The sequence below is a fragment of the Mustelus asterias genome, unplaced genomic scaffold, assembly GCF_964213995.1.
Source record: "Mustelus asterias unplaced genomic scaffold, sMusAst1.hap1.1 HAP1_SCAFFOLD_35, whole genome shotgun sequence".
Lineage (NCBI taxonomy): Eukaryota > Metazoa > Chordata > Chondrichthyes > Carcharhiniformes > Triakidae > Mustelus > Mustelus asterias.
Window position 1 is genome coordinate 4,454,992 of NW_027590117.1, and position 19,088 is coordinate 4,474,079.

General features: G+C 45.1%; 1 protein-coding gene and 2 non-coding genes across 3 annotated transcripts in view; 1 reads left to right on the forward strand and 2 right to left on the reverse strand.

Moving 5' to 3' along the window:
- The window catches only part of LOC144482285 (uncharacterized), an 872,976-nt gene that overhangs the window by 384,469 nt on the left and 469,419 nt on the right, over positions 1–19,088 (reverse strand). The gene's annotated exons all lie outside the window — the stretch shown is intronic.
- Positions 697–781, forward strand: trnap-ugg (transfer RNA proline (anticodon UGG)). The gene is given in 2 exon segments: positions 697–732; positions 746–781. It is a non-coding gene; the product is annotated as a tRNA-Pro (tRNA).
- On the reverse strand, positions 12,756–12,837 carry trnas-uga (transfer RNA serine (anticodon UGA)). Its single transcript has one exon. It is a non-coding gene; the product is annotated as a tRNA-Ser (tRNA).

Genomic DNA, 19,088 nt, shown 5'->3' on the forward strand with positions numbered 1-19,088 from the left:
ATGAAACGTTCTATAGATTAATGATGAAAGTGGGTTTTGCACCCACCCGTGCAGAATACAATCGATGCACAGACCATCGCCAAAACCACTCGAACGTCTCGTCAACGACAGAGAAACTTGTAAACCGTCTCCTTCCATTTGATTGTGTATCCATGAAGAGCTGGGGAAGAAGGTCTCCCTCACCAACGCTCCTGGATGTCCAGCCAGATGGAACAAACAGAAGAAATTTCCATTCCATCAGGTCAGGGAATGTTGGGAATGGAGCGGTGTGAAACATTCCCAGACAATGTCCCACATTGTTCCTCTCAGCGTGAAAACTCACCGCGGAAAGACTGAAACTGGCACCCATTTGATCACATCATGATTCGCATCACTCACACTTTAACCATGAGGCCACTGATGAAGTCAGGATGACTTCGAAGTTCTACTAAAATGCCAACTGAACTCACTGACTGGCAGAATGACATTACCCACGGGACTGGTGAGTCACAACCACAGGCCGACTTGGCGAGTGGTGTAAACAGATATCACTGCTTCTGACCTTCACCAGAACAGACAGTGAAATAAAACATTGCTCATTAACATCTCTGATGTGTCGAGAAAAGTTAGTTGATAAACAATTGCGTTGTGAAAACATCGTTGCTAAACTTTGGGATACATTGAAAATTTGTTTTCAGTGGCTGGGTTGCAGCGGGTGGCTCGTTGGTCTAGGGGTATGATTCTCGCTTTGGGCGTAACATGAAAATGCGAGAGGTCCCGGGTTCAAATCCCGGACGAGCCCCGAAATTTTTTTTTGAGATAATTCTTTGCAATGAAGACGGCGACAATGAGCGAAAACCGAAGCAATGTTGAGCTCCCGAGAACTGATTGCAGAGAAAATATCTCTGCAGACTCGAAAAACAACCATACAGTTTGACAGAACTGGGAATCCCACGGTCTGATTTTATATTTTCCATGTTTTACTTTAATTCCGGTGCTCTGAGTGAACCGTGAGTATTGGTGCGTTTCAGCAGTCCTGTTGAGGGGAAATCAGGCGACGGACACACGAACAGAGGAAATAAGGGCGCAAGAAGGCCATTCGGCCCCACAAGACTGCCCCGCCATTCACTAAGATCATGGCTGATCTGTTTATGTTTCGATTTCCACATTTCCATCTGTCCCCGTTAACCTGTGATTCTGTTGCGAAATAGGAATCATCTACCTCCGGCTGAAAAATATTCAATATCCCCGCCTCCACCGCCTTCTGAGGCAGAGTTCCAAAGTCGCGCAACGCTCCGAGAGAACAGGATTCGCCGTCCGAAAAGAGGAAGCTCAGTTTTCTTTAAGTGCCCGTTGTTCTGCATTCACTCACTAGAAGATACATCATTTCTACGTGCAATTGTGAAGATCATTCAAGATCTGATGTGCTTTGAACAAGGTACCTCCTACTCGGAGTATCCCCGTTGCAAAGATGCCCAAACAGGAAGTTGTTTCCTCTTCGCAATCTGGTAAATCTCCTCTGCATTGTCGAACTTTTCAAGTTACCAAACTGGCAATCTCGTCTGGACCGTTTGCAAAGCATTTACATCCTTCATCAGATATTCATACCAAAACTTCAGACAATAATCGAGATACTTCTCTGATGACCTATGCAACTGAAGCATAACATTATTTTCTTACATGGCCAAATGCTTGTAACAAAGCAAACATTCCATTGACCTTTTTTATTACTTGTTGTACATGCATTCTAAATATTTGTGACTCGTACACTCGAACAATGGGATCCCTTTGCATCTGGGGAAGTTTGCAGCCCTTCTAGAATTGACTAATAATCTGATTTTGTTCTCTTCCTGACAAAGTGAATAACTTCACATTATATTCCAGTTGCCAGGTTTCTACACATGCACCAAACCTGTCTATAACTATCTCCAAGCTCCTCTCCACGAGTTACTTTACGACATATATTGTGTCTTCTGCAAATTTTGCTGCCGTGCTTTCAGCTGTGGGCTGCGGTAGCTGAGCTTCTATGGAGATGATAATTCCCAGACACAAAGTGTCCGATTATTTTTTCCTGTGCTGTAACTATTCTGTGTGTATGGATGTGAAAACCACTCTGTATCCCTTGGTGTGTGATGCAGGAATTTAGAGTGGAATTCATTGTCTATCTGTCAGTCTCTGTGGGTGTATATGAGTGAATGATGCATTCTGTATCACTCTGTGATTCCGATTTATTGTTTGTCTCCCAGTCTCTGAGCCAATTTGTAGATCTGGGATAATTCAATAAATAATATACCTCAATGAAACTGGGACCATTTTTTTCCAATTGATCAGCTGCTCGACACGCTCCTCCACCCAAAATATTTCATCTTTTTGTCTCAAATCCATTCACCTTTCAACACTTACCCAGCTTTCCATTAAATACAGCTGTGCTAAACGTCTCCAATCGTAGAATCCCGACCGAGCAGAAGAAGGCCATTTGGCGCATCGAGTCTGTACCGACCACATTCCCACCCAGGCCATGGTGCTGTAACCCTCATTTACCTTGATGATCCCCCAGACACGAGGGTCAACTTAACATGGCCAATCAACCTAGCCCGCATGCCTTTGGGTTACGGGAGGACACCCACGGAGATATGGGGAGAACGTGCAAGCTGCATACAGTGAACCGAGGCCGGAACTGAACCTGGGACCCTGGCGCTGAGGCAGGAGTGCTAACCATTGTGCCACCGTGCCGCCCAAAATTCTTCCCAGTTTGTTGGCAAATTTCCTGTCTCGTATCCTTCTGTATCTTTGGTGGGACAACCGAAATTTAAATCGAGTGATCGTTTCTTCTTGTATTCTGCAGTGATATATTCACTGCAGGAATTCTTGTGAGCTCAAACCTGCTCCCGATTTAATAAACGGTGGATTTGCTTCTCCGGCATTTTGAACCTGGGACCTCTAGCATGATGTGGAGATGCCGGCGTTGGACTGGGGTAAACACAGTAAGAAGTTTAACAACACCAGGTTAAAGTCCAACAGGTTTATTTGGTAGCAAAAGCCACACAAGCTTTCGGAGCAACGTTGCCTGTCCCTCGATTCGAGGATGACATCGAGCATGCCAGTCCTACCCCAAGCGAGAATCATACCCCAAGACCAACGAGCCAACTTCCAACGCTTTAGCCGATAGCAAATTGCAAATGCTGCCAACTCAACGATAATTTAACAATAATTTCTATCGTGGATTTAATAATTAAATTACGAGGTCTATCCTATCACACCCCGGCATTAATTATTCATATTGACCTATTCCTGCAACACCCTCACTTGATGTGAATGTCTTCCCTCTTTTGAAGTTCTGAGTTGCGGCCGGTAGAGGTCAGCACATTCAGGTAGAGCGAAGCTCACAGACCAGAGAGGGACAAACAAACAAGAATTGTTCAAATTCTATTGGGAGTGGGAAATTTTAACAATACTAATGTTGGACGTGGTTTTTTATGATAGGTATTTTGTAACAAGCAGTTGTAATCGTTGTCTGTCCCTCGATTCGAGGATGACATCCATTCAGGGCCGTGATTTTCTGCTCTGGGTCTTCATGTGAGTGAACAGGCCCATTCTCGGCCCACAGAGCTTTCTTCTCTGCTAATTTCTTCTCTGCCGCCATTTTGCCTCATAAAAGCATGCTGCAGATTGGGGGATATGTTTCGCCCATTTTCAAGCTCCTCCCAGTCATCGGCATGAATGCTCCCTTGCTTCAATCTGGAGGATGTCGGGGAAGAATTACTGATGGAATTTCCCTCACACTCTTAGGATGCGCTGATACACTGGTCCGATGTACATCATTGCACTAAAACTACCAACCATCAATGGCATGTATGAGTGAGATACATTCTTATCTGCCCTTCTCTGGTCCCATTTGATCGAAATAATTTTTTTCCAAATCTTTCACTAATTTAAATCCCAGAATCAGGCCATTCCTCAGCCTTGTTGTTAGTGGAGAAGAAGGGTCCAGTTTCTCAGTCCGTTACCAGGCCATTCTCTTTCCACTCAATGATTCTTCTTTTTATGGGCTGTTGGTGTCGCCTGCAGGACCAGCATTTGTTGCCCTTCCCGAATTGCCCTTCAACTGAGAATGGCTTGTTTGACCATTTCAGAGGTCGAGTCAGAGTCATCCTCTTACTCTCGAGTCACATGTAGGCCAGACCAGTTAAGGAGGCCAGACTTATTTATCTGTACTGCTTCGGTGAACCAGACTATATTTTACAACAATCGACCGTACTTTCAAGGCCCCCATTACGGAGACTGGCTTTCAATTCCAGATTGATTAAATAGTGAATTTAAATTTCATCAGCTGCCGTGGTGGGATTTACTCCGTGTCCCCAAAGATTAGTGCGAGCCTCTGAATTACCAGCCCCATCACCTTTCATCCCTGTAAACCGCAACAGTTCACTCAGCTCATTATTAAACCTCTTCCTGAGGAGATTAGATTTTCCTCCACATAATTTTATTAAACCATTTGCTGCAAACCCTGTTGCTCCATTCGGGAGCAACAATAATTTATTGAGACCACACAAAAAAGATTGATTTCTTGGGTGGAGAATAAAATAAAGAGATGAGAAAATTTAATGAACAGAACAATAAGGAAATACATTCTGAGAAAGCGCCCTGCAGTGTGTGCAAGAAAATGCAGAGCTTTCAGCTGAAGAAGGAAATCTCGGTTTGCCGGGAGTTCTCCCAGATTTCTGCATAAAACGACCGCGACAGGACTCGAACCTGCAATCTTCTGACATCATCACCCCCAGCATTATCGAAGCCAGACGCCTTATCCATTAGGCCACGGAATCAACAGACGCAGTACGGCATCAAATGTTAGCTCCATGTGAATAGCTGCCGTGATTATATTTATTTTCAGTTGCGTTTTTGGATGCTTCTCTTATTCGCAGATGCCAACAAATTGAAGGGGAATCCCCAGAGTTTGTAAACGGCCGGAAACCAAAGTCCACTTCTAACATTCTTGTGTGACTGTCATGTGTGGAGTTTGCACGTTCTCGCCGTGTCTGCGTGTGTTTCCTCCGGGTGCTTCGGTATCCTCCAATTTCCAACGAAGTGCCGATTAGGTAGATTGACAAGGCAAAATTGACACTTATTGTCAGGGGGATTAGCAGGGTAATTACGTGAGATTACAGGGAGGGATTCTCTGTCGGGGTGTGGGTGCAGAATGTCTGGGCCGAATGGCCTCCTTCCGCACTGTCGGGATCCTATGCCTCCTCCACATCCTGTCTTAAATCTTTAATACCTGTCCCTGAATACTTCTGCTCGCAGCTCATGCAGCAACTTCCCCCTGTGTGCCTTAGTTCAATATGTTATAGTATTTTACACCTCTCGTACAGCACCACTCAATCCCGTTTGCTGCAAAGAGATAAACTCCGAATAATCCAGCATTACCTTGTAGCAATAATGCCTCATCGCTGGATCCAAAACAGTAAATGTAGTTTCCCCCCTTAGAAGGAGCCTCACGCACTTTCTAAAGTGTGCTTACCGGGTCAGGGTGCAATCCAATAACAGTTGCAGTTAATCAGAACTTCATAAAGATTGAGCATAACTTCCCTGCTTTTATACTCAGTGCCTCGACTTACGAAGCCAATGATCCAATCCGCCTTCCTGACGACGCTCTCAGAATGGCATCTCTCCATCAAAGGTCTCTCTGAACCTGAGGTTCCCCGAGCCGGCACACTGTCTAGAACTGGACCATTCAGTTTCTATTGCCTCTCCCCATCTCTTCTGTCAAATTGCAGCACTGCTCCTGAGTGTGGTATTAATACTGTGTCTCTGTCACAATATCATTGAGAGCTGAGGCTGCAGCTTTTCTTTCTCCAAGATAATCTTTCTGGAAAAAGCCGGAATTTACAAGGATTTCTGAAACTGATAAATTGTCTGGCCGGCTGTGTCTCACTGCCCTAACTCACTCTGTCTCTGTCTATCCCTCCACGCCCTCTCATCAACTGTATATGAAGGGGGTAATTTGTGGGTTAGTAACTCAGTGCACACAATCTGTATATTCATCTGACCAAATAGAATTCAGCTTGTGAACAAGATCATAATTTCACCCAGTTCTGGGTTAACCCAGGCACAGCTCTAATTGGCTGCAACCCCTGAATCTGGGGAGCAGACACTGTGAGCATCGCCGGCCTCAGCGGTTTTAACAGTTATTGAGCTGGGAAACTCCAACTAATGCCCGAGAATCCACAGCACAGAGCGAGGAGAGGAAAGCCTGTCCAGGGAGCTGTCAATCTGAGACAGAGTTTGACCTGTCAATGTGCAGAGGTGAACATTGTGTCAGCGAGAGTGTGTTAAAGGGGCGGCTGGGTTAGACAAATGTTAGTGTTTGTGTGTCCGCACTCCGCTCCGGATTCTCCAGCCCCTCTTGAGTCAAATCGGAAGATTCTCTTGCCATTTGATCGTGCTGCTGTCCTGCTCAGACCTGAAGAGAGAAGTTAAGCGAAAGTTTTTTTCGATTTCAAGGTTTCAGTCGACAGACGGACTCTGAGTCAGCGCTCGACTGAGAGAGCGCGATCAATTCAGCAAAGAGACGTGTTGAAATGGAAATTGCTGCCCTGAATTCACATGGAATTTTCTCAACAGGAAATATTCCGATTTCAGTAATAGAAATAAGTCAGTCTGAGAATCTGGAGTGCCCAATTTTAATTGCAGTGGGAGAGTTTGTGAGGAGAGAGAAACACAGAGAGACTGCAAGAGCCGAGAGCTGACAGCAGCTTGTCTCTGCTCCGTCTGCTCTTTGCCTTTAACTTGCTCTGCGCCGCCACCGCTAGTTTCATTTCGGATCCAGTTCTGACTCTCACAGACATTTTCCAGACATTCTTGGATATCATCTTTTCGGCCTGGGATATATTGTACCAGAAATATATCTTGTGCGTAAACAAGACAACAACCGCTTCCTAAATGAGCTGCCCAGCTCGGTTCAATCTGTCAGAAATTATTGGACGATTTTAATGCAACGTCGATTTGTTTGCAGAATTCTCTCATCTCTGGATATATTCCATCACTTTATCGCTTGTGTTTGGAGTCGTGGAGAAAATGACTACTTAATCCAAAGACATTTTGAAATTAATTCTAACATGAAATTTCCTGATGTTTTCTGAATATCTATAATCCTCTTTTACTGACGTTCCTATATGACTATACTTCCCTATATTCATAGAAACATAGAAAAGCTACAGCACAAACACGCCCTCCGGCCCAGAAGTTGTGCCGAACAATGTCCTTCCTTACCTTCTAGGCTCATCTATAACCCTCTATCTTACTAACATCCATGAACCGATCGAAAAGTCTCTTAAAAGACTCAATCGAATCCGCTTCCACCACCACTACCGGCAGCCGATTCCACGCACCCACCACCCTCTGAGTGAAAAACTTACCCCTAACATCTCCTCTATACCTACTCCCCAGCACCCTAAACCTGTGGTCTCTCGTGACAACCATTTCAGACCTGGGTAAAAGCCACTGAGAATCCATTCTATCAATACCTCTCAACATATTATGCACCTCTATCAGGTCACCTCTCATCCTTAGCCTCTCCAAGGAGAATAGACCTCGCTCTCTCAACCTATCCTCATAAGGCATACCACTTAATCCCGGCAACATCCTCGTAAATCTCCTCTGCACCAGTTCTATGGCTTCCACATCCTTTCTGCAATGAGGCGACCAGAACTGGGCACAGTACTCCAGGTGGGGTCTCACCAGGGTCCTATACAGCTGCAGCATTATCTCCCGATTTCAAAACTCAATTCCTCTATTAATGAAGTCCAGTGTTCCATCCGCCTTCTTAACCACAGCCTCTACCGCTTTGAGCGTTCGATGAACCCGGACCCCAAGATCCCTCTGTTCTTCCACACTGCCAAGCGTCTTACCCTGAATATTATATTCTTCCATCCTATTCGAACTGGCAAAATGAACCACCACACACTTGTCTGGGTTGAAGTCCATCTGCCACTTCTCCGCCCAGTCTTGCATCTTATCTATGTCTCGTTGCAACTGCTGACATCCCTCTACACTATCCACAACACCTCCAACCTTTCTGTCATCAGCAAACTTGCCAACCCATCCTTTCACTTCCTCATCCAGGTCATTTATAAAAATCGCAAAGAGCCAGGGTCCCAGAACAGATCCCTGGGGCAACCCACTGGTGACCGACCTCCACTCTATTTGAGTATTTGTTTTCAGTTTAAAGAAATTGAAGCCGAATTTTCCATCCGGAAAAATGAAATGCAAACGTGAAGTCCATTTTAAGACATGACCGGCAAATGCTGCGTGTCCTGCTGTTTTTGTCCACATGTTTTGAAACACGAGAGCCCGTGGAAAAGATTCAAAATAAATGCAATGGCGGGGAATCGAACCAGGGTCAACTGCTTGGATATATAGTGAGCTATGCTCACCACTATACCACCATCGCTTGCTCAGTTGAACTGTCACTTATTTTCGTTCGATATAATTACACAACTTCCTCAGTTGCTGATTTCATCACACACCATGTGTGTCCATCGCACAGTTCATCAACTCAACTTGGCTTGTCTCGTTCTTCTGGACAGTTTAACTTCCCTTTTTTACTGTTGTTCCTGACTGAGAACTCATTGATTAGTTTTGACGCCTGTTCTTCCATTGATACAAAGTTTACACTGAAAGCAAATTGAAGCTGGATTTTCCGTTCGTAACTCATTGACAATAAGAATATTCAGTGAGTTTCATTTTAGGAGTGACCCTCTCCTGTTCTGACCTGCAAGAGCTAATTAAATAAGTCACCACTGTGATGGTCAGGAACTGGGCCTTGGTCAAATGCTCGCACAGTCACCACGACACCACCATCGCTCACCAAACTCTGCCACGCCCTCTGTATTTACGGAACGTCTACACAAGCAACGTAGTGGCATCGAAATCAGAGATTAGAGAATCCTATAAACGACATTGCATTTCTGGGAGATTTACATTTTCCGTAGATCGGGGTAAGCAGGATCGCCCAATCGGAAAGCATATCTCTGGAACATGGAATTTGGTTAATATCATTTTTTGCGATCATTTTAATTGGTAAGAATCTTGTTGATATTATTTCACTCCAATCCAAAAAGGTTCTGAATGAATGGCGACCTTGCTGCACAACACCCGTTCAGCCAGGAGATGGCAGAAGTGAACAATAATTTGGATTTGCTGTTTGTGTCAAGACACCTGGACAGGAATGGAGCTGCCGCTGCCCGCGGAGCTGGCCAAGCAAGAGGCACAGATACTGACCAACTGCACCCTCTCCAAATAATTAATGAACAAACGAAAAACAAGCGCAACTGATCTTTTAAGAAACTATGACAGTCTCTGAAAGCTTTATATTAACACCTCTTGAAGAATCAACTTGCTGTAACGAATTCAATATGAACCGTTTCGATTTTCAGCCCGATTCATGGCCAGTTCACAAACAGGCATTGATTGGTGAGAAGTTGTAATGTTATCAGAGAACAGTTATCAATATTCTCAGAGAAGTGAAACAGCCGCCCAAACTGCATTGAATCCCGACAGTACTGAAGAAGGCCATTCGGCCCATCGAGCCTGTGCAAACAACAATCCCATGCAGGCCCTATCCCCGTAACCAACGTATTAAACATGCTAAAGCTCCTGCCACGAAGGGGCAATTTTACATGACCATTGCACCTAACCCGGCACTCTTTTTCATGGCGGAACTGCCGACTCTGGAAAGACAAAATCTGCCACGAGGGCCGCAACTGAAGCGGCGTCTGCTTTGGAGCTTCTGAAACCACATGTTCTCATGCTGGAAACTCTGCCCAAAGCTGGTGTCCTGATTGGAATTGATTGCCAGCTCGAGTTTCTCATTTGGATGACGTATATGAAATGGTGCTGGACTATTCACCCTCAAACCTGTGGAACTCGGAGCCGAAACTACACCTTGGTTCGTGAACCTCAAAATAAGTCATCAGTTCACCCTCAATAAGTGGGTCAACATGGAGACAGAGGAAATGCATCCTCGACCAGGATCGGATTCAAACCCACGCGTGCATAGCACAATGGAGCAGCAGTTCATCGCCTTAACTGCTCGTCCACCTCGCCATGCGATAACTATGCCCCAAATCAGCTCTTGTGTTCTTAACAGCCGTAACAAAGGATGCATTTCTCCCGCAGAATAATGTTGTGCTTCTGCTCTCTTGTTAATCTCGGTTCGCTGTTACTCTTCCATTCGATTTAAATCCACAGAAAGGAAGACATTTCTCCTCTCTGATCCCTGTTTGACTTTGAAGTCGCAGAACATAAACCAGATGCAAAAAGCGGCTAGCAGTGTGAGCTTGGAGCCGGTATCGTGTCGAACTCCAAATCTGAAGGTTGCGTATTCAAATCATGTCAAGCTCACGGCGCTTTTCTGCAGATGCCTCTGGGAAAGTTGACTGTTCGCAAATGTTTCCGAAATTCTAGATTTCAAATTATGATGAATTGATATTTTAGGGATGCTTCCGATTTCCACACGCAGATCATATTTTTGCAGTTTGTAAACTGAAAGCAAGATCCACGGTCCGAGATGATTCACGGTGTCATCAAAGCGGAGAGCCGACTGGTGATGATTTAACCAGAGGATTCACACCTCAGGCGTGGAGCAAGGCCGAGAAGATGGGGACTTTATCAATAATCTCAACCGATACGGGAATTGATCCCGAGTCGTTGGCTAAATCTGCTGTCCAGCCAACTGAGCTGAACCTGGGACAAATGCGCTGTATCACCCACAGTAATACAAATCAAGATGACGAAGCAAATTTGCTGTCAAGAAAATCCAGATATGCAATTGGACAGCAGCCGATTATGCCTTTTTGATACGAATGAGAACACGCTAGCAAAGGATGGTTTCGATCCAGCCACTTCTCAGTTATTAACACAGCACTCTTCCGCTGCGTCACTCTGCTCCGAAAGGTGATGGCTTCCTGCCTATTACTATTGCGCGGGAGCCAGTCAACCTTTGATTGAAATCAAGAACACCCGTGTTGGGAAGCTCACCCTGGCTGGCGAACAACACATAACATCACATCGAATGTGACAGACAGATAGGTAGACACAGAAAAGCAGTAAGAGACTATCAGGGCACACACACAATGACAGACAGAAAAGGTGCCGAGCAAACCAGCAAGATACTAATTATTTATGAAAAGATGTTTTATTTAAGCCAAAGATAGGCCCTGTTTGGAAATGTATTTCCTGTTGTGTAACTATGCTCTCTGCTGTGTAACTGTTCTCTCTGTCGTGGACCTGGGTCTCTGCCGTTGACAGATCTTCACTATGGTTCTATCAAATTCTTCCCTGTTGTATAAATATGTTCCCGGTTGTGTAAATATGATCCGTCTTGAGCAGAAGTTTTCTCTGTTCTGTAAAGATGTTTCCTGTTGTGTGACATGTTCCCTGTTGATGGTGAAGAAGTTTTCTGTGGGAAACAAATCGACGGGAATTTCAAGGCCGCCATGACTGAAGCTTGCTTTCAATTCCAAGTTTATTCAGGCTGAATGGCCTACCCCTGTTTATGTTTACTATCCATGTTTCTGTGCATTAAATCAGTGAATTTGAATTTCACCAGCTGCCATGGTGGGATTTATTCCGTGTCCCCAAATATTAGTGCGGGCCTCTGGATTGCCAGCCCAGTGATATAACCTTTCATCCCTGGAAACAGAAATAGTTCATTCAGCTCATTATTCAACCTCTTCCCGAGAAGATTAGAATTCCCTCCACACAATCACGATTGATACAAAACATTTTGTTCTAGTTGGGAACATCAATAATTTACCCAGACCAAATAGATATTGTGGAATTATTCGGATCTCAAAATACTAAGATGAGTATGAATTTATTGATCAAAGTTACAAGGAACGTAATTCTGAAAAAAGATCCCTGCAATTTCTGGAAGAAACCATGGATTTCTGTTCATGGACGAGAGCTCGGTTTTCAGAAGATTCCACCAAATTTCTATAAAGAGTGACTGAGCTCGAAGCTGCAATTTTCAGATAGCAGCACTGAATTCAAACGCTACGCCTGTTAGGCCATGCTTAACCACCTGAATGGCGACTGCCTTTTTGTGGAGTATGTGGAATATTCCATGTTCCAGTCCTGTTCAGGCCCCCCTCCCGCATCTATTTTTCCGTGACATTGATGACTGTATTGGTGCCTCTTTCTGCTCTCGTCTGCAGCGGGAAAAATTATAGCTACTTTGCTTGCAATTTCAACCCTCGCACCTCCACATCTCCGACACTTCCCCATCCTTCCTTTACCTCTCTGTCTCCAATTCTAGGTAGATTGACCACCAGTACTTAAAACCCTACTGACTCACACGTCGAGTACAGATCCTCATTCCCTATTCCCTGTCAGGACGCCATTCACATTCTCCGAGTTTCTTCACCTCAGTCGCAACTGTTCCCCTGATGCCTCTTTCCAAAACGGCGCTCCTGACATGGACTCCAACTTCCTGAAAGCAGGGTACCTCCTACCCAACCCTCCATGTTTGACTGGGCTCTCACTCGTGTCCCACTCTTCTCCCACACTTCTGCCCTCACCCCCTTCTCCTCCCAGAGCAACGATCAGCTCCCAAACTACATAATTAAAACGGATATCCCTATTGTCTTCTTTTCCATCAGTTCAGTCAATATTTCGTCGATACCTTCACGAAATCCAGTACGAATGGCGATCAGTTTTCCAGTTCGTGATCAGCCTTGGGGAAGTAAGGAAAGAAAATGAACAGTTTGAACCGCACTCGCTGCGAGCAGGGATCGAGCCTGCGCGGGGAAACCCCACTGGATTTCAAATCCAACGCCTTAACCACTCGGCCATCGCAGCTGCAGCTGCCCCCTCACTTATCAGCTTATTAACAGCTGATTATTTTCAAAGTTTATCTTTGAATGTCTCACCAGACAATGACACGCTATCTGTTGCGCCACAGAGCCATACCTCCAGCAGTTGTTTACCATTTCTGACATTGTCGAACAGACAGTACAAATGTACAGCAATTGGACAGTCACTATATTTCAAAAATCCTTTATTATCAGTGAAATGTTTTGGGACGTCCTGTGGTTGTGAAAAAAACACTCCAAAAGGACAGATGGCGGAATCGGAGGACAGGTGGCAGACAGATAATGAGGTGATTCGTTTTGGTGGGAAGACCCGCAAACAAACAATATGAAATAAAGGGAGTTTTGCTAGTGTGGTTCGGGTGGGTTTAAACTAATGTGGCAGGGGGGTTGGGGTTCAGAACAATAGGTCAATAAGCATAGAGGCTGGGGACGAGGTTGGGGCCAAGACAAGGCCTAAGAGGAAGAGCATCCTGGGGAAGGGTGACCACAGTGGGCCTGGAGATCTGGCGTGCATCTGCTTCAATGCAAGGAGCGCAACGGGCAAGACAGACTAGCTTAGAGCCTTAATGCTTGCGCGGAAATTGGATGTGGTTGCAGTGACGGAGACTTGGTTCAAAGAAGGACAGGACTGGCAGCTGAATATTCCAGGGTATAAGTGTTTTAGGCGAGACAGAGAAGGGGCTAGGAGAGGTGGGGGAGTAGCAATGCTGGTTCGGGAGCATATTACAGCGGTACAGAGGGTGGACAATTTGGAAGGGTCAGGTAATGAGTCACTGTGGGTGGAGCTCAGAAACAGGAAGGGCGCAGTCACTCTGCTGGAGGTATGCTTCAGGCCTCCCAACAGCCAACGGGAAGTTCAGGAACGGGTATGTAAGGAGATTCTGGACAGGTGCAAAACAAATAGGGTTGTTGTAGTGGGAGGCTTTAATTTCCCTTGTATAGACTCGAAATCGCTTCGGGCTGGGGGCCTGGACGGGGAATAATTTATAAAATGCGTATTGGAAGGTTCTTTGGAACGATATGTTGACAGTCCAACGAGAGAGGGGGCTATACTGGACCTAGTACTGGGGAATGAGCCCGGTCAGGTCATCAAAGTTTCAGTAGGGGAGCATGTGGCAAACAGTGACCACAATTCTGTAAATTTTAGGTTAGTAATGGAAAAAGATGAGTGTTGTCCTATGGGTAAGGTGCTGAATTGGCGGAAGGCTAACTACAACCGGATTAGGCAGGATTTGGTGGCTGTTGATTGGGAGAGGCTGTTCGAGGGTAAATCCAGTTCTGGCATGTGGGGGTCTTTTAAGGAGCAGTTGATAGGACTGCAGGACAGGCATGTGCCTGTAAAGAAGAAGGATAGAAAAGGTAGGATTCGGAAGCCGTGGATAACCAGTGAAATTGTGGGTCTAATCAAAAAGAAAAAGAAGGCACACATGAGGTCCAGACAGCTAAAAACAGATGGAACACTGGAGAAATACAGAGCCAGTAGAAAAGAACTCAAACAGGGAGTTAGAAGGGCAAAAATGGGTCACGAAATGTCCTTGGCAGACAGGTTTAAGGAGAGTCCTAAGGCATTTTATCCATACGTTAGGAACAAGAGGGTTGTTCGGGAAATAATCAGACCTCTCAGGGCCAAAGGAGGGGAATTATGCTTAGAACCAAAGGAAGTAGGAGGGATCCTAAACGAATACTTTGCATCAGTATTGAGAAAGGAGAGGGACATGTTGACTGGTAGTGTCTCAGAGAGATGTGTTGACCCGTTAGAAAAAAATCTCAATTACAGGGGAGGAAGTATTTTAGGAAACATTAAGACAGACAAATCCCCAGGGCCAGATGGCATCTGTCCTAGACTACTCAGGGAGGCAGATGAAATTGCTGGGCCTCTAACAGAAATCTTTGTCTCTTCACTGGACACTGGTGAGGTCCCAGAGGATTGGAGGATAGCAAATGTGGTCCCGTTATATAAGAAGGGTAGCAAGGATAACCCGGGTATTCTAGGCCGGTGAGCTTGACGTCCGTGGTAGGGAAATTGTTGGGGAAGATTCTTAGAGATAGGATATATGCGCATTTAGAACTGAATAATCTCATTAGCGATAGACAGCCTGGTTTTGTACGAGGGAGGTCATGCCTCACAAATTTGGTTGAGTTTTTTGAGGAGTTGACAAAAACGATTGACGAGGGAAGGGCCATGGATGTCGTCAATGTGGATTTTAGTAAAGGGTTTGACAAGGTCCCTCATGGTAGGCTGGTGCAAAAGGTTAAATCTCATGGGATAAAAGGTGAGCTCGCTAGATGGGTCGAGAATTGGCTTAGCCATAGAAGACAGAGGGTAACAGTGGAGGGTCTTTTTCCAGTTGGAGGTCTGTGACTAGTGGTGTTCCGCAGGGCTCTGTACTGGGACCTCTGCTGTTTGTGATATATATAAATGATTTGGAGGAAGAAGGAGCTGGTGTGATCAGTAAGTTTGTGGACGACACAAAGATTGCTGGAGTTGCGGATAGTGATGAACATTGTCAGAGAATACAGCAGGATATAGATAGGCATTGGGCGGAGAAATGGCAGATGGAATTTAATCCAGATAAATGCGAAGTGATGCACTTTGGTAGCTCTCATGTAAGGGGGAGCGATACAATAAATGGCAGAACCATCAGGAGTATAGTCACACAGAGGGACCTGGGTGTACAAGTCCACATATCCTTAAAGTTGGCAGCACAGGTGGAGAGGGTGGTCAAGAAAACATATGGCATGCTTGCCTTTATTGGACGGGGCATAGAATATAAAAGTTGGCATATGATGTTGAAGCTGTATAGAACGTTGGTTCGGCCACATTTGGAATACTGCATCCAGTTCTGGTCGCCATACCACCAGAAGGACGTGAAGGCTTTGGAGAGTACAGAAAAGGTTTACCAGGATGTTGCCTGGTATGGAGCGTCTTAGCTATGTGGAAAGATTGGGTAAACTGGAGTTGTTCTCCGTGGAAAGACGGAGGATGAGGGGCGACCTAATAGAGGTGTATACAATTATGAAGGGCATAGATGGGGTGAACAGTGAGAAGCTTTTTCCCACGTCGAAGGTGACGAACACAAGGGGTCACGGGTTCATGGTGAGGGGGGCAAGGTTCAACACAGATGTCAGGGGGACGTATTTTACACAGAGGGTGGTGGGGGCCTGGAATGCACTGCCAAGCAAGGTGATTGAGGCGGACACGCAGGGATCGTTTAAGACTTATCTAGAAAGCCACATGAGCAGGCTGGGAATAGAGGGATACAAACGAATGGTCTAGTTGGCCACATGATCGGCGCAGGCTTGCAGGGCCGAAGGGCCTGTTCCTGTGCTGTATTGTTCTTTGTTCTTTCTTCTTTGTAAAGCGTATAATTCCAAAAGTGGGTGCAGGACCAGCGGGAAATGTGTGAACTTGTGTATAAATCATTGAAGGTGACAGGATAGGTTGTAAATGCCGCACAGTATCCTCGGATTTAAAAACGAAATCAAAAAGCTAATACAAATTAACTGCAAAATACTCCAGATGTACTATTAGATCGCACATTAGATATTCTCAGCATTGCCTGTCGCCTGAGGTGTGGTAATCTTTTGGAAAATCACCACCAGTAAACTCTCCCCATTGAGGGGGAAAGCAGCTTCTGGTCATTTGTGACTACGGTAACATTACCTTTATATCTGTGTGTCATATTCTTTGATTTTATTTGATTTGATTTATTATTGTCACATGTATTAGTACACAGTGAAAATAATTGTTTCTTGCATGCGATTCAGGCTAAGCACACCATACGTAGAAAAGGAAAGGAGAGAGCCCACAATATAATGTTACAGTCATAGCAACGTGTAGAGTAAGATCAAATTAATACGAGATAGGTCCAATCAGAATTTTGATGGCAGCCGGGAAGAAGCTGTTCTTTATTTGGTTCGTGCCTGTCCTCAAGACTTTTGTGACTTTTTTCTTGATGGAAGCCGATGGAGGAGAGCATGTCCAGGGTGTGTCGCTGCTTGATTAATCTGGCTGCTTTTCCAAGGCAGCGGGAATTGTCATTGGATGGGAGGCTGGTTTGCGTGATGGATTGGCTTCTTTCACGATGCTTTGTAGTTGCTTTTTGCAGTCTTGGACAGAGCAGGAGCCATAGTAAGCTGTGATACAACCAACAGGAATGCTTTCTCTGGTGCATTTATCTGTATTCAGAGTGTCTTTTGCATTATCTGCTGCTCTATGAGGATTGGGATCTTTCTGATTCCATCAGTTGACCTGTGCGTGTACAAGTGACTTGTTCAGTCATCTTCCATAGCCGTTAACTAGTTTCTAAACTAATTCTGTATCTGTCAATCTTTGGTACTGCAACTGACTTTCTGTATCCGTTCATTTGGACTCACCGATTTATTTTGTTTATTCATTCCTGGGATGTGGGAGTCGCTGGCTGGGCCCGCAATTATTGCCCATCCCAAATTGCCCTTGAACTGAATGGGTTGGCAGGTCACCTCAGAGGGCCGCTCGGAGTCAACAACATTGGTGTGGGTCGGGGGCCACATGAAGGTCTGGACGAGGTAAAAATTCATTCCTTAAAGGATATTAATGAACCAGTTTTGTACTTTTAAGATAATCGATTCATGGTCGTTAGACTTTAACTCCCGATGTTTTCACTAATGTCAAATTTCACCATCTGCCGTGGCGATGTGTGTGTGTGTGTGTGTGTGATTCTCACATGATCAGTCTGTTTGTGAGTGTGGGTTAATACTTTATATTCCCTCACAAACACCGTGATCCCGTTTGTTTTTGTGAATTCCTTCGAAGCACTTGTACTTCTGAGACCTTGGTGTGCGGGTGGACGGTGGGATGAGGTTTGAAGGCAATGCCGCAGGGTGCTGAGTGTGAATTTAAAGTATGTGTGTCGGAAAGTGAACAGTGAACTTGTCTGTGTGAAGATCACAGAAAAGTTGCGTCTGGAGCTGAGCCCTAGAGCAAAGTTTTGGGTTGTCAGTAAATTAACTCCTGTAATGAAGGAACAAAATCAGAAACAGGAAATGCCAGAAATATTCAGCAGTTCCGAAAGCAGCTGTGGAGAGATATTCCTGTCGCCAGGATGTAACTCTCCAATTGGATACTTCACGTTGCTCAGATCTGACACTTTCAACACCCTCGTGAAAGGAACAGGTAGGACGGGAATTGGGTCTTTGTTGATTTGAGCAAACAGCGCAATGCAACAATGAGAAGCTCCTCACCCCCAGCGGCTTGGGGAAGGATGGACTCAGATGCAGGAGTCTGGCTCGGCGTGAAAAATAGAATAGCACATCGAGTTTTTAATATAATGGCAATGAAAATGGAATTCAAATCGATTTGTGCAGAGATCTCACACTTTTGTCGATGTGGTCAGGATGCCTGCGCGGTCCAAGGCACTTATTTCAGGTTGCAGTCTCCTCTGGAAGTGTCATTTAATTCTCACTCCTCACAATATTTTTTCCTCGCGTGACACCATCCGAACCCGAGAAATCTCTCACTTGGAAGCACAAGGAGAACAGGTGCAGAGAACCAACGACTACCTGCAAGTCCCACTCGAGACACACACCATCCTGTCTTGGATATATATCGCCGTTTCTGTGGCTGGTTTACAATCCTGGAACTCCCTCCCTAACAGCACAATATGCACAGACCCCACATGGACTGCATTGGCTTAAGAATAAATTCATAATTAAATACTCAAAGATAATTAATTTGGAAAATAAATGCTTCCCAGGTCAGCGACACACATATCCCGTATCAATTAAGTTTTAATAAAAAGTCACCTCGTGTCACAATCGGATTACATCTGACTTCAAAGCAGAAACTGTGTGAATAACATCCTGAACTTTTATACCAGATTTGTGCCTCAACACAGTAAACGGAAGCAGTTCACGATAAACTGCTCAATGTTTAGCGGAGGAGTTGCATTGAGTGATGTGTGTGATCCTTCATTGAAGAGTTTGTACAATGTCGGGGAAAGGCAAATTTGAAAGGTTTACAGGGAAATCGGTGCAATCTCGATGGGCCACTGTGGGATTCAATTATATTTCTTTCATGAATTTATCCGAGACCCTGCAGCATCTGTGGAGAGAGAAACAGGTCGATCCATTAAAAGGTCAGGATATGAAATGTGAGCTGTCTCACCTGTCACAGATACTACCAGATCTGAAATGTATTTCCAGCATTTCCCTGTGCCTGAAATGCCTCCGTCAGGCTCCGTGACTTAGTTGGCTAAT